We start from the raw sequence: 15,937 nt of genomic DNA on the forward strand, positions 1-15,937 counted from the left end.
AGGGGAAATCCTAYCTCCTACTCCTCTCTTCTTTAGTCAGCATTAAAGCAATACTCCAATCTATGGTAAAAAGTTTGCTCCTTTTTCATGGAGAATAGGATCAGCCTTGTACCACACTTTACTGATGTAAGAGTCCTGCTTAACTGTCTACGACTTTTTAAGCCTTTAAACTATATACAGGATTTGTGTTGGCTGTCAGCCCAAGGATTAATTTTGATCATTATTGGAAATCATTGCTATGACAGATACWTTCTTTTAAGGTGAGATGTAATCCCTGTGAGTCTGAGTAATACTGTTTCTAAGTGCTTGGAGATAATGTTTAATTTCATTAAACATTTCATTAAACATATCTTCTTAAATTCTACATTTGCTTTCAAGTGGACATTTTGTACTGGGCAGGGCTTTGTGCAACCTGATCTAGTGAAAGATGTCCCTGCCCATAACAGGGAGGTTGCTCTCGATGATCTTTGAAGGTACATTCTGAGCAAAACATTCTGTGATTTTTTTGTTCCATTTTTAGATGGTGAATCTAGCTAAATTTTAACATATCATAGCATAAAATGGCTTATTTTAAAACTACAGAGTAGCAACAGGGATTATGATCCTTTCATTTATTTGTGCATTATTTACACACAGTGTCACAAAAAATCCATGAGAAATTAAGACTAACTAAAATCACCAGTTTTAAAGAAAACAATAAGAAGATACTGAAACTCCAGAGAGAAAACCCAATGCACAAAGATTGCATTTCATAAGAAACAAATRTTATGCTGTGACATGATTACCATCACAGATGTTTGTTCTTTCAGTGTATGCTTCTGTTTTATGACATGATATTTTAAATTTCTTTCATTCTTTGTTAGCATTTAAAAATACACTCCTAGGAAAACTACAACAAAAACAGTGCATTGAACAGGATGGAGGAAAACCACTTTTTTCCTTCACAAAACAGCAGTCAACACTTGAAATTTTATAGGAAAGTATAAGACCACAAAGGCCTGGCAAAGCGTAATGTTAGAGATCTTGACTTTATTGTTGCTTATGTGGTACCTAGACCTTCCTAACACTTGTTTTATTGATACACACTATAACACAAATTAAAACTGAACATTAGGCTGAGGCATTAAATATTCCCATTCCATCTCCTAAACATAACAAGGATGCTCTCTTCTGACTTGCTACACATATTTTGTTTAAGCAGTGAGAAGAAAAGATTTTCAATCAAACACCTGGTCAACAGGTAATAAAATTTTATGTGCATAATGCTAGGAAAGGAATAGTACATCTCCTTGTAATTCCCTACATCTAATTATGTTTTAATTAAGAGGCAGGACTGTGTTGGCAGGGACAAGTGCCACACRCAGTCCTGAGTATCTAATCTCAAGGAGAAATTAATCCTCCCTAGATATAAATGATGCCTCCCAGCATTAATGAAATCTGCTTTAATTGTAGAAGTAGTTGGAAATACAACTATCAGCTATTAGCCAATGACCACCTTGGCAACAAAACCTAAATTTTCCACCCTGCTACTACCTGAAACAATGGGTTCTGATTCCAGCTTGCTCTGTGTGTGACCAGTTACATTCCATCTCCTCCCACTTCTGCAGAACAAACAGGTTTTGAAGGCCTGGGCAGACAATACTGAAGAAGTCTGAGATCATTTCCCATTTCCAAATAGGGAAACCTGTGTCACTAGCTCCCACATTGTCTTTATTGGGATGACAAATTTTGAATATTGATTTTTTTTTTCCTGTTTATTTTTAATTTGCACTCTTGCGTCAGATGGTTTTTTCCTATTCCATGAGCAAGAGGTTGAGCGTAGCCCACTCAACAATTGTGCCCCCCACTCAACTGCTAATGGGATAGGACAATAAACCATGCTGATTCCAGGCTGCTCAAGATAGAACACAGTCAGTATCTTCACCTCATCCTGAGCACTCTGGTGAATAAATGACATGAAGAGTATTCTTAAATTGAAGYTTATGGGTTGACTCTATCAGGACTATTCATCTGTCTGAACTGGATGGCAGACTAGACCTAGCAAATTCATCTCTGTGCTACCAATGCACACTCAACCAGACGAATCATGTGATACACCTAAATTAATTACCATTAAAAGAGAAAATTCACAACATCAAAATCTTCAGACACAAACCAAGAGGAAACTTCAGCATCGTGGGCTGAGAATGGCTTAAGCAGGTACAGAGGTAAAGTAATTTTTGGTTGGTGTGATTAGAGGCTCGTGGTTCCCACTTAGTGAGATTAGAGGTTCACAGACTGTAATCATGGCATCAGACCAGGACTAAAGGGAAAGATTTCCATACCAAGCATAATGACTGTTAGAATGTTGCATTGATTTATTCTATTCTTTTTGGCCAAATCTATCTACACAACACTTTTTGACCATTTGTTGACAGGCTACCCTCCATATCTAGAACCCTCTTAAAAAATTATGTATGAGTTAAGCTTAGCAAGTACCATTTTCTTCTTCTTTTGCTATGTTTATTTTTTGGCTTCAGAGAGTGTYGTCAGATTTTATTTTATTTTTCAGAAGTGAACATAATACTTTTGGAAATTTATTTGGAAAAACAGGCGGATGATCTAGTTATGTTACAAAAATAGTTTTCCTGCATTGTTTAATTTCCTACTTGCTCAGGGATCTGCATACTGTTTTGCAATGCAAGCAATTTTAAAATTAGATTCACCAAACTTGCTAGAAAAGTGGAATGCAGTGGAATGTCTTTAGGAAGCCAGAAGGCAAGAAGTCAACAAGAGAAGCACACTGCTGTCTTCTTAATGCAGGGTTAGTATCAGGTGAAAGAACAAATTAAGAGAAGCAGCAAGGGGTTGTTGTTGAAACTTGTTGCTCCTGAAGATGAGCTCTGATCTTTGGCAATATTCAGATCCATGCTCAAATCCCAGCTCCATGTCTTTTCCTTGTTCAACTTCCCTTTTGCAGCAGTCTCTCTCTCTCTGAGAAACAGCCCAGAGGGGTAACACAACATGGCAGGAAAAAGCTTCAACACACAAGGAAAAACAGCAGGAGACAGGGTGATTGTATCAATATGAGTCTTACTTTCCACTTGTCATAGGAAATTCRACATGAGCACAAAGAAGCCACAACTGCCCAGAAAAGCTGTTGTGCTCCAATGGAGTCCTTGACATGTGATTAAACTGAGCACTGAGTTTGAAAATAGCTCTCACCTATTTCTTCTGATGATCCAGAGGCATAAAAGTACACAGATTTGGAGCAATGTTGAAGTGTGAGCACAGCTCTGAGTTTTGAGGACTGGGAATATGGCAAGGGTTTGTACAAAGCTAAGGGTTTGACCAGAGAGATGGAAAAGGCTAAAAAAGCTTGAAAAGTGGTGGTATACAAAAATAGGAAAACACTACAATTATGGGTCATGAAAAATTCTGTCTGAAAGATTAATAAACTATGAGCATTTGAACAAGGAGTTTATTAAATAAAACAATTTCAAGGCAACATTTTAACTCTGTTGTTGCTTCTGAACAAAAATACTAATATCTATGGAGCCATGCATATGTTTGAAATATCACAAAATTAAAATTTGAYGCCTCAAAGATAAGCTGCCACAAACAGTTATAGCAAACTCTTTCCACACTATTTCATAGTATTTAAAATATTTCTCATTATTCTTATTAATTATTCTTATTTAACATTTCTCATTAAAGCAGAAAAGATCAGACTCATGTGCCTAASTACCTCACCACGTTAACAGTCTCTAAGCATTCGACAGATACACCGCTTAAGGAAATGGAGGAGACTCTTGCAATGTTGATGGGAACTGGATTTCTACAGTTAAAATAGACAGGTCTAACCTGGCTTGATCATACTAAAACTATTAATTCTTTATAGCCCTTTGTCTTTTGTACAATGGACACCTTAATATTACAAACCTTGCWTGGAGTTTTAGGTCTAACATCACTAGGAAATGCATGGAAATAGAGGACACAGTTTGTGCCAAAAATCCACATAATCCCCTATGAGGAACAGATGCAATGTAGCCTCTAGTCAAAACAGGATTTAACTTTGTTATTATCCAAATAACCATATTTTGTTCACAGTGGTTGTGAACAAAGCACAGGGATAAATGCATGAATAAGAATATAATGTCGCAACAATATTACAGTTAATTTTAGTATTTCCCTTCATTTCTGGTAGGTTCTATACTTTGTCTCTCTGYCTCAGCTATAGGAATACCATAATATCTCTTGCTATGCTAGGATAGATATATTATGCTGGAAATAAACACATGAGAGACTGGGTCCTAAATTTGAAGGTCTGTTTCAGACTCTGATGACACCATAAAAAAAAGCACCATAAAAATACTTTCGAAAACTCACTTGAATGTTAAAATTTCTGACAAGAAAAATAASTCTCTCTTTTGAGACTAGCCAGAATGCTCCTACCTGCACCCAGGAACACTTTCAAAGATTAATAGGCCCGTTTAAGCAACTGCTGTTGTGTTCTCTGCTTCGYTTGCTCAAAGCAATGCAATTGTTCATGATATTGCCAACTCTTGTTTTATGGCAAGTCTGGTTGTGTTCAGCATTTTTGCTAAAGCCTCTGTTCCCAGGGACATGAAATTACAATAAGAAGTTTGTCTTGTTATGAGAAAGTGAGCAGAAGAGGAGAATTTCAAAAATCATGAGCCCTGCTGCTAGGCACTTCCACTCTATACAGTAATCGGCACTGTTTGCTGTTTTTCTTAAAGCTGAGTCCTGAAATCTAAAARGGAGGCTTCTGTGTCACCAGTTCAGATCACAGCTATCCAGTGTATGGCATCGTGTGCATTGTGTATGGCATTCATGTTGTAATCATGAATCCATCAGGCCATAGGAAAGGGCCAACTGTTTTTTAATGTTTGCTCAAAGGCAATGACCCAAGGGAACCCTAAAAGCTTAAAAGTTGTAATAAGGGATATTAATATATCAAATTATTATTAATAATAACTACTAATAATATCAATAATTATTAATAAATAATTAATAATAAAAGTATTAATAATTATTATTATTAATAATAACCAAATGGCATGATTGATGGAAATTTTGTAAGAAGATCCGAATTTTTATTTCAGAGTGTGTGCAAAGATGTGCTAATTCACTGTATATTTTGAATGAACTCCGATATTGCTCATTGGATATGACTGTCTGCCCTTAACAGTGCCAAAAGTGACAGCACACACTGCTGAAGCTCTTCTGAAGACTCAGAATACAAAATGAGACAAGAAGCAATAAGCAGTAGAATTCTATTGAGCTGCGAGGGGTCTGTTTTCTCAGTGCTTTCCTTTCAAAGAGGCACAAGATGCTCTCAGAAACACACATTTCTTCATGCCACTTTTGTTTCTGTATTTCTCCTCTGTGCTAGCAGATCATCGTATTTTTGCCACTTCCTCAATTTTTGTGGTGCTCTTTGACAATGACCTTGGCTTTAGCAGAGCAATCCTTTAATCACAGGCTTCATTTGCATTCTGCTGAAGCAATGACAGTYTCCAAAAAGAATTTGATAATATTTTTTTTAAACAGAAAAGACAGTCCCYAAAGAAACTTTAAGGTCAGACAACGAAATTTGAAATCCTCCCTTTCCTAGCATAAATGAAGCACCTAAGACTACGGAAAGGAGAATCTGCTGCAGCAGAACTTAGTTAATACAATTTATTTAATTATTCATTTCACCTTGACTACAGGCCTTAGTCCACATTTTCTGTTCCTTGAAATATGTTACACATTYATGTAAATATATAAATAYATGCATAYAGTGTATTTTATTTATGTATACACTATGYATGTATTTATATATTTACATTTATCTGTACAAATTAATGACTCAACASTGCTTTCCCAAGAACAAAGGCCAACCTTGGTCAAAGAAGGCAGCATTATCACTCTCCTTCAGCAGTGCACTGTACCCTGATCTTGATCAGATTAATTTAATTTGCTGCCTAATCCACCTCCAAACCTCAGTAACTCTCAGATTCACACAAAACAGAGTTTTCATTTGTTCTCTCCAATAATTTTCAGAGGACTATTTCAGGAACAAAGATTCTTCTTTCTCTGGCATAGCCTGTCAATGGGTTAAGTTCATAATCACAATCAAACTTCTCAAATTCTTTTAATGAGATTAACCAAAACAATTTGACTATGTCCAATAGCTTTTGGACAATTTCATGTTTGCCATGCCAAAGAAAATCAGTGAAGTGCTAAGTCTAATTGTATATGTTTTTTTTATTTTGAAGAAATTCCTCATAGAAGTTTCTTTAATCAGTGCACTCAAATATGAGCCCCAGAAATATATTTTTTAATTCAAGAAGCAATTATAAAAGGCCATGTTAATAACAAGTCTAGGTGGATTACTTAATGGTCCTGTTAACAGATATTATATAAATCTGTTCACTTTAAGAGATTAATAAATTCACAGGGAAACCTAATGATCCATTCACTCTTTAACATCACAGATTTGTCTGCAATCCTTCATCATGCAATTTTTAACATATTCTGCTCTAATAAATAAGAACAAAATGAGACCACAACAAAGATATGAGCATATTAATATTTGATAGTTTCATTTCACTCTCAAGATTGAAATAATATTAACAAAGAGAAGAAAGATGAACAATTTTTGGATAGACTGATAGAGTTGTGAATGGCAGCAGGACACAACTGCAAAAGGACAAGTAATATTAACATCAGTTTATGTATTTACTGAAAACAGAATCAAGACTACTATATAAAGAGTTTGCTCAAATATATCTATATCTATCTAATCTATATCTAATCTATATCTATCTATCTATCTATCTATCTATCTATCTATCTATCTATCTATCTATCTATCTATCTAATTTTCAGTTTGCCTGAGGGAAAAAATTAAAATCTTCTCAATATCAGACATTTTTTATGCAATCTGATGAGTGTTTACAAATTCCAATACATTTTGGAAATCATTAAACTTTAAATACATAATAGTAATTACCAGTATCACTAGAATTTTCTCTTTATGTTTTTAATTTTAAAACTGGTTTTAGAAGCAGTGATAATGCATGTCAGTGGGACTCCAGGAAACAACTAAAAGCATACAAATCTGCAGAGTTGATTTGACAAGAATGCATGAACATTATTTAATTTCAACAAGCATCCCATTGACATAAGGGATCTATACATATTTGCTGGATTATGGACAGTAAGGAAAGCAATAAGAAATATATGAGAGGAAAAGGACAAGAAAGGTATGAACATGTGGGCATGTTTTTACCAGCCTAACTGTATATTCCTTGGAGATAATACAGAATTTCTTTTCAGTATAGCATGTCTTATATAGGGCTAAGCAACACTGTGGCATAGAGGAAGGTTTCCTTGAACAAACATGGGGCATATTTTGCTATAAAACTCTTGTTAAGTCTATCAAAACTGTCCTAAGATAACTGTAGTGGATTTTAGAATTTCAGCTGCAATTGTTRCTGGTTTAGGAATATGTCTTTAATGTGGTTTTCCCTTCCAGCTCCTGGGCAAGGCATATGATGAGAGTAAATTTTATTTACATTGAGTTCATTCCTCATCTGTAGCCAGCTAATGTCTGTGTGCTTATGCTAGTGTTGAATTGGATGAAGTTAATTTTCTGGTATGGGTCCTCGTTTTGGATTTGTGCTGAGAGCAATGTTGATGACACAGCAATGTTTTTGTCATTGCTGAGCAGTGCAAGTCAAGTTCCATTCTGCTGCTCACCCCACCCCACCAGTGAGCAGCCTGGGGACTAGAGCTGGTAGGGGACAGTCAGGACTCCTGAAGCATCTATGTGGTGCTTGCTGGAGCATCTAAGCTCCATGACTGTGGGAAATAGCAAAGATAAAGATAAATTCAGTGCTAAACATCTCTGGGGGAGTAGGTAGACAGGATAAAGCAGGGAAAAATTAAGATGTGGAGATATCAAGTAGAATGGGTGAAAGTTTCCTGCCTTTTATTGCTCTCTGGCCCTTTACACATTTTCCCACTGCTGCTCTTCCACTAATTGCCTCTTCTCAGAGCCACAGACTGTGCAACAGTTTTGCTTCTTRAAGCACTGCTGAAGGCTGTCTGGATGAGAGGGGATGGATCAGCTTTAATTGCGTGCTGGCTGGGCACAGGCTGCATGTCTGCAGGCATCAAAGCATAGATCAGGTAAAGGCATCTGTGGGGAAGAACAGAAATCATTCCTGCCCAGGAATGCTGCTTCAGTGTCGTGGATTTGGATATTGTCGAACAATTGTAGGGATCAGGAAATTTGATGGGAAAATCAAATTTCCAAAATGCACTTCCAGGTAACGCTCATGTCCTCACATCTATAGCATTGCAAATTCGAACATCCACACACTTGGTTTTAAATGTATGTTGTATAGTCGTGATATTTTCAATCAGCCACTGGTAATGCAGAACCTCAGAAACTTCAGACAGCTTTGGACTGGATCCCTTTAAACGTAACTGTGGGACAAGGAAGCACAAACCACAAAATCAGAGGGATCTGAGATGACAGGACAGCTCCAGAGGCACATCAGCATGCACACCTGGAAAACAGATACACCTCCACTGCCCTCCACTGAACTTTCTTTTCCTGTTTAGAATCAAAATAGGTTTTGCCAACTTGATATGTCCTTTTTTAAAGATACAAAGACTCATGCAAACACAAACATCAAATAATTTGTATGCTGTAACCAAATAGGTCTTAGCACAGCAGACAGAATGTTGTGGAGAGAGAGTACTTAGCTTTGCAAGCTGGAAAACAAGGTAAACACAGGCAGACATCTGAAACTGGCAATCCTCTTAAAAACCGTCGCTTTTATTTATGATTTCTTCCCTTTCCAACAAGAAAAGTGAACTTTATACAGTAAAAACTTCTGACCTGAATGTGAAAAAGTAAATTATCCAAATGAAAAAAAAAAAACCAACCCCAAAAAAACCGTGAATGTTCACATTGTTCTGTTGAATTTTAAATGCATTCAAAATGAAGCCATTTTTCAGCTGAAAATGCACTTCCAAAGTAAAGTACTAAAACCCAATAATTAAAAGACCATACGTCTCCAAGTTTTTCTCTGAACAGRCCAGGTCTCTACAAAGCACCTAATTTCTCAGAAAGTAAACAATTTGTTTTCCCTGAAATAAAAGTCATAAAACCMAACAAACTTTATATAAGGATCTGTTAAATAAATTCTTTGAAGTCCTCTTAATAAAGTAAAAAYGAGGAAGCAGCTCTAAACAAAGAGATTTACTTATAGTCACTTTAAATGCTGTCACAGATGATTCTTTGAACAATCTTTAATCTCTAAGAACTTTCCTTGTGTAGATTGCACTAACTCATGAATGAAAATTAAAGAATAATCAAAATCCAGACAGAACAAAAAATTTTCTAATAATACAGCATCAGGAAATCATAGAGAAGTAAATCATACGTTGTGACAGCCAGTGCCTGGTCACAGAGTGGTACTTTTTCAGCTAAATCATTATAATTAAATTGGCATGACTTCCACCACCATAGAAACAATTATTAATGCTATAAATGCATTTTAATGGTCCTTCTTATTGTGCTACAGTATGGAGAATAAACCACAAAAAGATGAGGAAGCTTTTTAATGTAAAGCATAATGACCAGTTGTGACTATACCATTTCAATAATTTAATTAAAACTAAATTTAACTCCTAACTCTTGTAGTACTATTGCTGTTTAGCCCAAGCCTTTACTCCMTGTAAACTTAAAAAGTAAATTGCATTTGCAGAATAAATTAGAACTGGCCATTCACTGAAGGCGTGACGGAAGAATTCTTTCTCATTATGATACTTACAGACACTTTCAGGGAAATGAGAAAACCTGTTTCATCTGCACTTTACAGCTTCACCAATAATCTTCTAAATTCTGATAGTGATATGTCAAGTTTATAAAAATACTAAAGAAATGACCACAGCTCATGTGTAGAGCAACTCAGCATTGAATATACAGATGTGCTGTATGTGTGAGGTCAACTGAGTATTTGTAGTTCATTCCTAGTGGGAAATATTGGACCTGTATGTGTTGAATGGCCAAAACTCACAGATGTATAAAAATTCAGGTGTGTTTCTTAGTGTTATTCTGTCTGGTTTTCATTTGGTTTCCAAAAGAGAGAACACTCACAGCATCTCAGTACATCCCTCTGGGGCATTTTAGCACCTATGCAAATGAAGGAAGGTCTCACATAYGTTAAATTAACCTCAAGATTTCATTAAAATAGGAAACCAGGAAGAGAAAAAGGACCCTAGGGAAACTTTGTCTTTTTCTGATAACAGAGAAATTATAAGAGAGATTGATGTCAATACACAAGTATAAAATGAGGCACAGTTACTTCTGCTGCTCCTACAGCCACTTACACTACGTACTTACTGGGGTTTCAGCAGTTACAATTGAATAGTATCAAAGAAATGACTACATTTTTGGGAGAATGGCCATCAGAAAGTGTGAATTGTTATTGAGTTATCAAAATACATTATGTACCTTAAAAGTAGAAAGAAATTTTTTAAAAAAGCTTGTTCAAATGTCATGGGGAGGCAAAGACTGCATTCAGGCAGGATGTCCAGGGGTGCTGGACATAGAACAAGATCCTGTAAGAGCAAGTGAAGTTGAAGCAAAACAGACAGTTTGTATTAAGTGAGAGATTCAAAATCCTAGACATAGCTCCTGGTTGGTCAAAGACCATGAGAAGAAGCACATGTTCCTGGCAGGATTCGGCTGTTGCAGTAAGGATAAGCAGCCAAAGAGCATGTTGCCAAAAAGTATGTTGCCATTGAGTTTTAAGATTAGCAAAGAATGAAGACCTGGCTGAGGAAGACTCCCAAAAATGGTTCGATAAAGTGTCTAGCTTACAAAGGAGCTGCTTAGGTCTCAGCTTCTTTGTACATATTCTCAGCCAAGAGGGATTGGTAGTTCTCGAACGATTTCAATTTTTGATACACATGAAAAAAGCAACAACATTCCAACCTATGGTTTAGAAGGAAACACAGTTGAAAAAAGGAAGAGTAAAGGCTGTGAACTGACAATAGATACAAAMTGGTGATCTAATGAAGAGAGTAGGGGAAACTAGAAAACTCACTCCCAAACTTGTAAACAATACTTGCTATTCTAAAGTGTATATGACTTCAATTTTAAATGAGAAAGTTAAAAAAAAAATCACAGTAAGAGAAAAAACAAGAAGTTGCAGGTTGGGGAAGTACAAAACAAAGTCTTGAAAGGGTTTGAAAAATAATCCACCAGATTTCTGGACTGTTATGATCACGAGGAACTCATGAACAAGAAAAGACAGAATGCACACAAGAAAGTGGAAGTGCTTAGGACTTGCCTTGTTGAGCTCTATTTAACAGCRAACACCCCTTCCTGTATAGTTTGAAGCAGGGAAGTCATCAGAAAAGTTTCCCATTTAATTCTTGTAATACTTGCAGTATAATTTCTTTCAATTCCCCACCATTATTTTTATGTAAAGCCACATGTACTATTCTAAAGAAATCACCTGGATCTTCTGTGCTGTTATATATTTTAGATTTATATCTTGTTTTAGCTGTTAATTCAGCAAATATGAATAATTTATTTTTATTGTTCTATTTTCATAGTAGTTTATTTCGCATATTTTCATCAGTATAGAAGACAGCTGCAAGAATTACATAATCGCATCTGGTGAGATTCTAGTCTACTAAAACCAACACATGTTTCCACTGGGGCTGAAGTTTAATTCCAGATGCATTACTATTGCTTCTATCTCTGCTTMAATTTTCCACATCCTRTATTGAAMCTTTGYCCTTGTCTTCCAGACCCTTCTCATTCCCAAATCACCTGCCATACTGGAATRKTACTCCYACTGCAATCTTTGCTYCCTTAAATTTTGCCAAGTGCCAAASCTAGGCACCTTTTTTTCTGTGCTTTTTTAAAACCCAAAGAARTAAAGAATAAATGAAAATAGYTATTATCTACTAAAAATCACAGTATTTAACAAATAYTTTTCTGTAAATAAATCAGAGAATTTTTTTCCTACCGTAGTCCAATATGCAAACAAATTATATAGCCACAGAAATTACAGCTCCAGAACGTGACATGAGACTTGTAGCAGTATAGAAAAATATCACCTTTTATAATATATGCAAACTCATAAGAGCACTTGGCTCTTTTTTAAAGTTCTTCCATATYACATAGACAACAAAGGCAAGAAAAATATAATTCAAACCTAAACTAGAGGAGGAAAAATAAGGTTGTCTCTCTAAGATACTTCCTTTCCTCTTCCACTAAATCAGACCGTCTTCTAGAGAAAATGGGCAATCAAATGCATCGATGCACCTGCACTGAAGTGAATGCAGGAAAGAACATTTAGCACGCTAGGAATKTTGGTGCTGGGAATGTAGTAGTCAGGGAAGAATGGCATTGGACTTTTATTTGGGAAAGCCAGTAGTAAGAGARTAAGAAACACCAGCAGGTACAGATACTGACAGCATCAGCTGGGTAATTGGTTTCTGCAGCTGCAGTRTTCTAGGCATTAATGCCATTGCCATTTACAGCCACAGAGTAATTATTAAAAGTTTAAAAATCTCCTGTGACTGAGGTTTAATKTTGCACATTAGACTTCCAGTCATATAACTACTGCCATCATATTTTACAATATTGGCTATTGCCGCTAATAATTYCAGGTGACTGAACTGAAAAATAAAGTGATCCCAATATTATCTCGTTAATATTTAACCCCTGTCATGTTCAGAGAAGTCAATTTTCCTAATTTTTTGCTTTCAGATTATTAGAGTGGATTCAGAGTATTTTCACTAATTTTTAGAGAAAAATTAGCTGAAATTAGGAAATTGTAAGTATCACAAATATTTCTCTATTTCAGTATTTGATTTTGCAAACTGTATTAAATACTAGGTCTGAAATCATGCTAATGCTGATCAATTAATCCAAGGTCCTTTCAGCCCTGRTTATTATTTGCTGCTTAGGTTCAGTTTTTATGTGCATTTTGGCTGTCTAAGAAAGGAAGAAAGTAGCTMTAATTCAGCCTTACTCTTTTGCCAGATCTTGATGTCAGGCTAATTTAGTTAAATCTTTTTGTAAATCCCTATTTCAGCAGCCAAAATAACCCTTTGTAATGGAATCTCCAGTTGCAATAATGCATTTCTCAGGTTCTTTTCAAACTCTTTATGTTGCAAATAGGTGAAMTAGGTTTACCTCATAACAGTCTCCTTCAAGGAAATCCTTAACTACTTATGTGAAGCAGGATTATTTGGAATTTCTTTGAAGATGTTTCCAAAGAGGCACAATGAGGAGAGGCATCTGTCCCACCCTCTGTCTGCCTGTSCCTCCAGTTCTTCAGAAATATCTAAAGGTGGCACCTGACAGACACTATCTGTACTGACAGGAACATCAGGAAGAAGTCACAAACAAAATGCTGRAGGCAATGTTATCATTAAAATCTCCCTCCTCAAGTCAGGCATGATTCTTTTCCSCAGAAGCACAATATCTAAAATAGATTAGCAGTACCAGCCAGGCAGAGAAATATCATCAGGACTATCAGCAATCATCTATTTACTTCCACTGCATCACCTTTCAGATGTCACAGGGAAAGCCTAAACTTTCAGTTTTCTAGCATGTGGCTGGTTTGCCCAGAGTAAAAGTGTTCCATAGCAGTGGAAGAGCTCTCTTACTCTTTTAAAAATTGCTGCAGGTTTCCAAGGAAGGGTGAAAGTGTACTSGAAAACAGTGTTTGCCTTAGTGCTCTTTTGCGAGTTGTTTATGCTCTCAGCCCATTATCCAGTGTTTTCAGTGTTGTCAGTAATAGTTCAAGAGAAAAAAAAAATGGTAAACATGGTAGCTAATGCTGAGAACCTCATTTTACAATGATTTCTCTGGAAATTTTCCCAGAYTTCACATCTGCCTTGGCACAACAGCCTACATTTCAGAAACTGTGTCTCACTGGAGATGCAGTGAGAACAGCTACACTAACTCACAGTGGGTAGGCTGCTTTCGTTCTCTCCATTTGAAATATTGTCACTGCTACTTACTCAACAAACAAACAAAAAAACCCAAACAACAAAAAAAACAGCCAGTGAGAACAAGAACAATGTAGTTTATAAAAGCCACAGGCAGGTCACTTTCCAGTTCCCAATATTCCAATTGCAATAKCAAGAGCAGAGCAAAAACATACCCTTATGACAGACAGAGCTTCAAAATATTTAAGATGTTTTCTTTTGTTGTTTCAGTTCTAAAATATTTTCACATGTTTTCTCTTTTTCTGTCCTTAGTTGTAATATGGAAACGWTAGTTAAGGTCAAGACACAAAATGTACATTCTCTGACATTGATGCTTTGAGTAATTTTTCTGTATTACAAATATCAGATTCAATTTTATAGAATCATAGAATGRCTAGGGTTAAAATRWTCATTAAAGATCATCTAGTTTCACCCTCYSTGCCATGGCAAGGACACCTTCCATTAGACCTTGCTGCTTAAACCCCATGTAACCTGATCTTGAACAGTACCAGGGATGGGGRATCCAAAASTTCKCTGGGAAAYCTGTTSCAGTGTCTCACCACACTCGCAGGAAAGAATTTCTTCCTAATATACAATCTAAATCTTCTCTCTGTCAGTTTAAAGCCATTTCCCCTTGTCCTATCACTCTATGCCCTTATAAAAAGTGCTTCCTCAGCTCTCCTGATGTCCGCTTTAGGTCCTGGAGTGCTGGTACAAGGTGTTTCTGGAACCTTCTCTTCTCCAGGAACTCTCTCAGGTGTTTCCATAGGTGAGGTGCTCCAGCCCTCTGAGCATCTTCATGGCCTCCTCTGGACTCACTCAAACAGGTCCAYGTCCTTCTTATGTTGGGRGTCCTTGAGGTAGACACAGTACTCTGTGTGGRGTCTTTTCTCTTCCACAGAATTTAATTTTTAACGTATCTCCATTAGTACTGCTCTGTATTTATTGCCATATAATGTTAAAAATTAATGCTAAAATAAGTAATTGCATGACTTCATGAAAATCTTTGTATCTATTCCAGACAGAGAAATCTCAGCATCTATGAAGGAATTCCCTCATTTCTGACAAAACAAAAAGCAAATAATCTAGGATGGGTTTTTTTTCCTGAAAATGTCAACCAATAAAAGGATGCAAGCTGTACAGACTGACCAGCTATTATTTTGACAGGTTCTTAAATTAAACTACATAAGTTTGAAAAAAGTGAAAAAGAGTTTCCAAGACACTTTCAGTCAATTCTACCCTCTAAAAACAGCTCTTTTTCTTGTGAGAAGAGTGAGATAAAGAAAATCCTATTAAGAAAGAAAAAACTGACAAAAAATATTTCTTTTACAATCACAGAACATTTAAGGAAATCTTTGTTTAGGGCAGAAGGAATTTTTGTGCTATGCACAGGACTATTTCTTTAGGTGTAACATGATGTGAGAGTGGCCTCTTTTTCCTTTCTATGGCTAAAGGGTACCCCATCTCCATGGACAGTSCTTTCAGTCCTTTCTCTTCCCCTGACTCTCCCCAAAGTAATTCTCTGAATGAAAGCCCCACTTCAAAACCTTAAAAGAGTTTAAGCAAAAACCAAACAAAACCGAACACCAAACACAATGAACCCTGTAAGGCCCCATTTTTGTTTCATGGCTATTCATCCTATGTAGAAAATAATTTCTGTATTGTCAATGAGATTTCCTTTGTTCTGCATTCCCATTAAGGCACTGATTTGTGTATTCCCCAAGGACCAGGATACATCTTGAGGCAATCATGGGCTCAGGTGYGCTGAAAAGGTTATTCAAGAGCTCTCAAGGGCAACCACAATCTCTTCATTCATGTATCTTTTGTCCCTAGTAAAGCTTCAGCRTGCTCATACAGTATGGATATTATTTTTTAATATGTTTGAAATCTTCCTCATGTGCTGGTTCTGTGCTCT

This window comes from Malurus melanocephalus, unplaced genomic scaffold, assembly GCF_030028575.1.
Source record: "Malurus melanocephalus ecotype Western Australia unplaced genomic scaffold, MMel_1.1 scaffold_302, whole genome shotgun sequence".
Lineage (NCBI taxonomy): Eukaryota > Metazoa > Chordata > Aves > Passeriformes > Maluridae > Malurus > Malurus melanocephalus.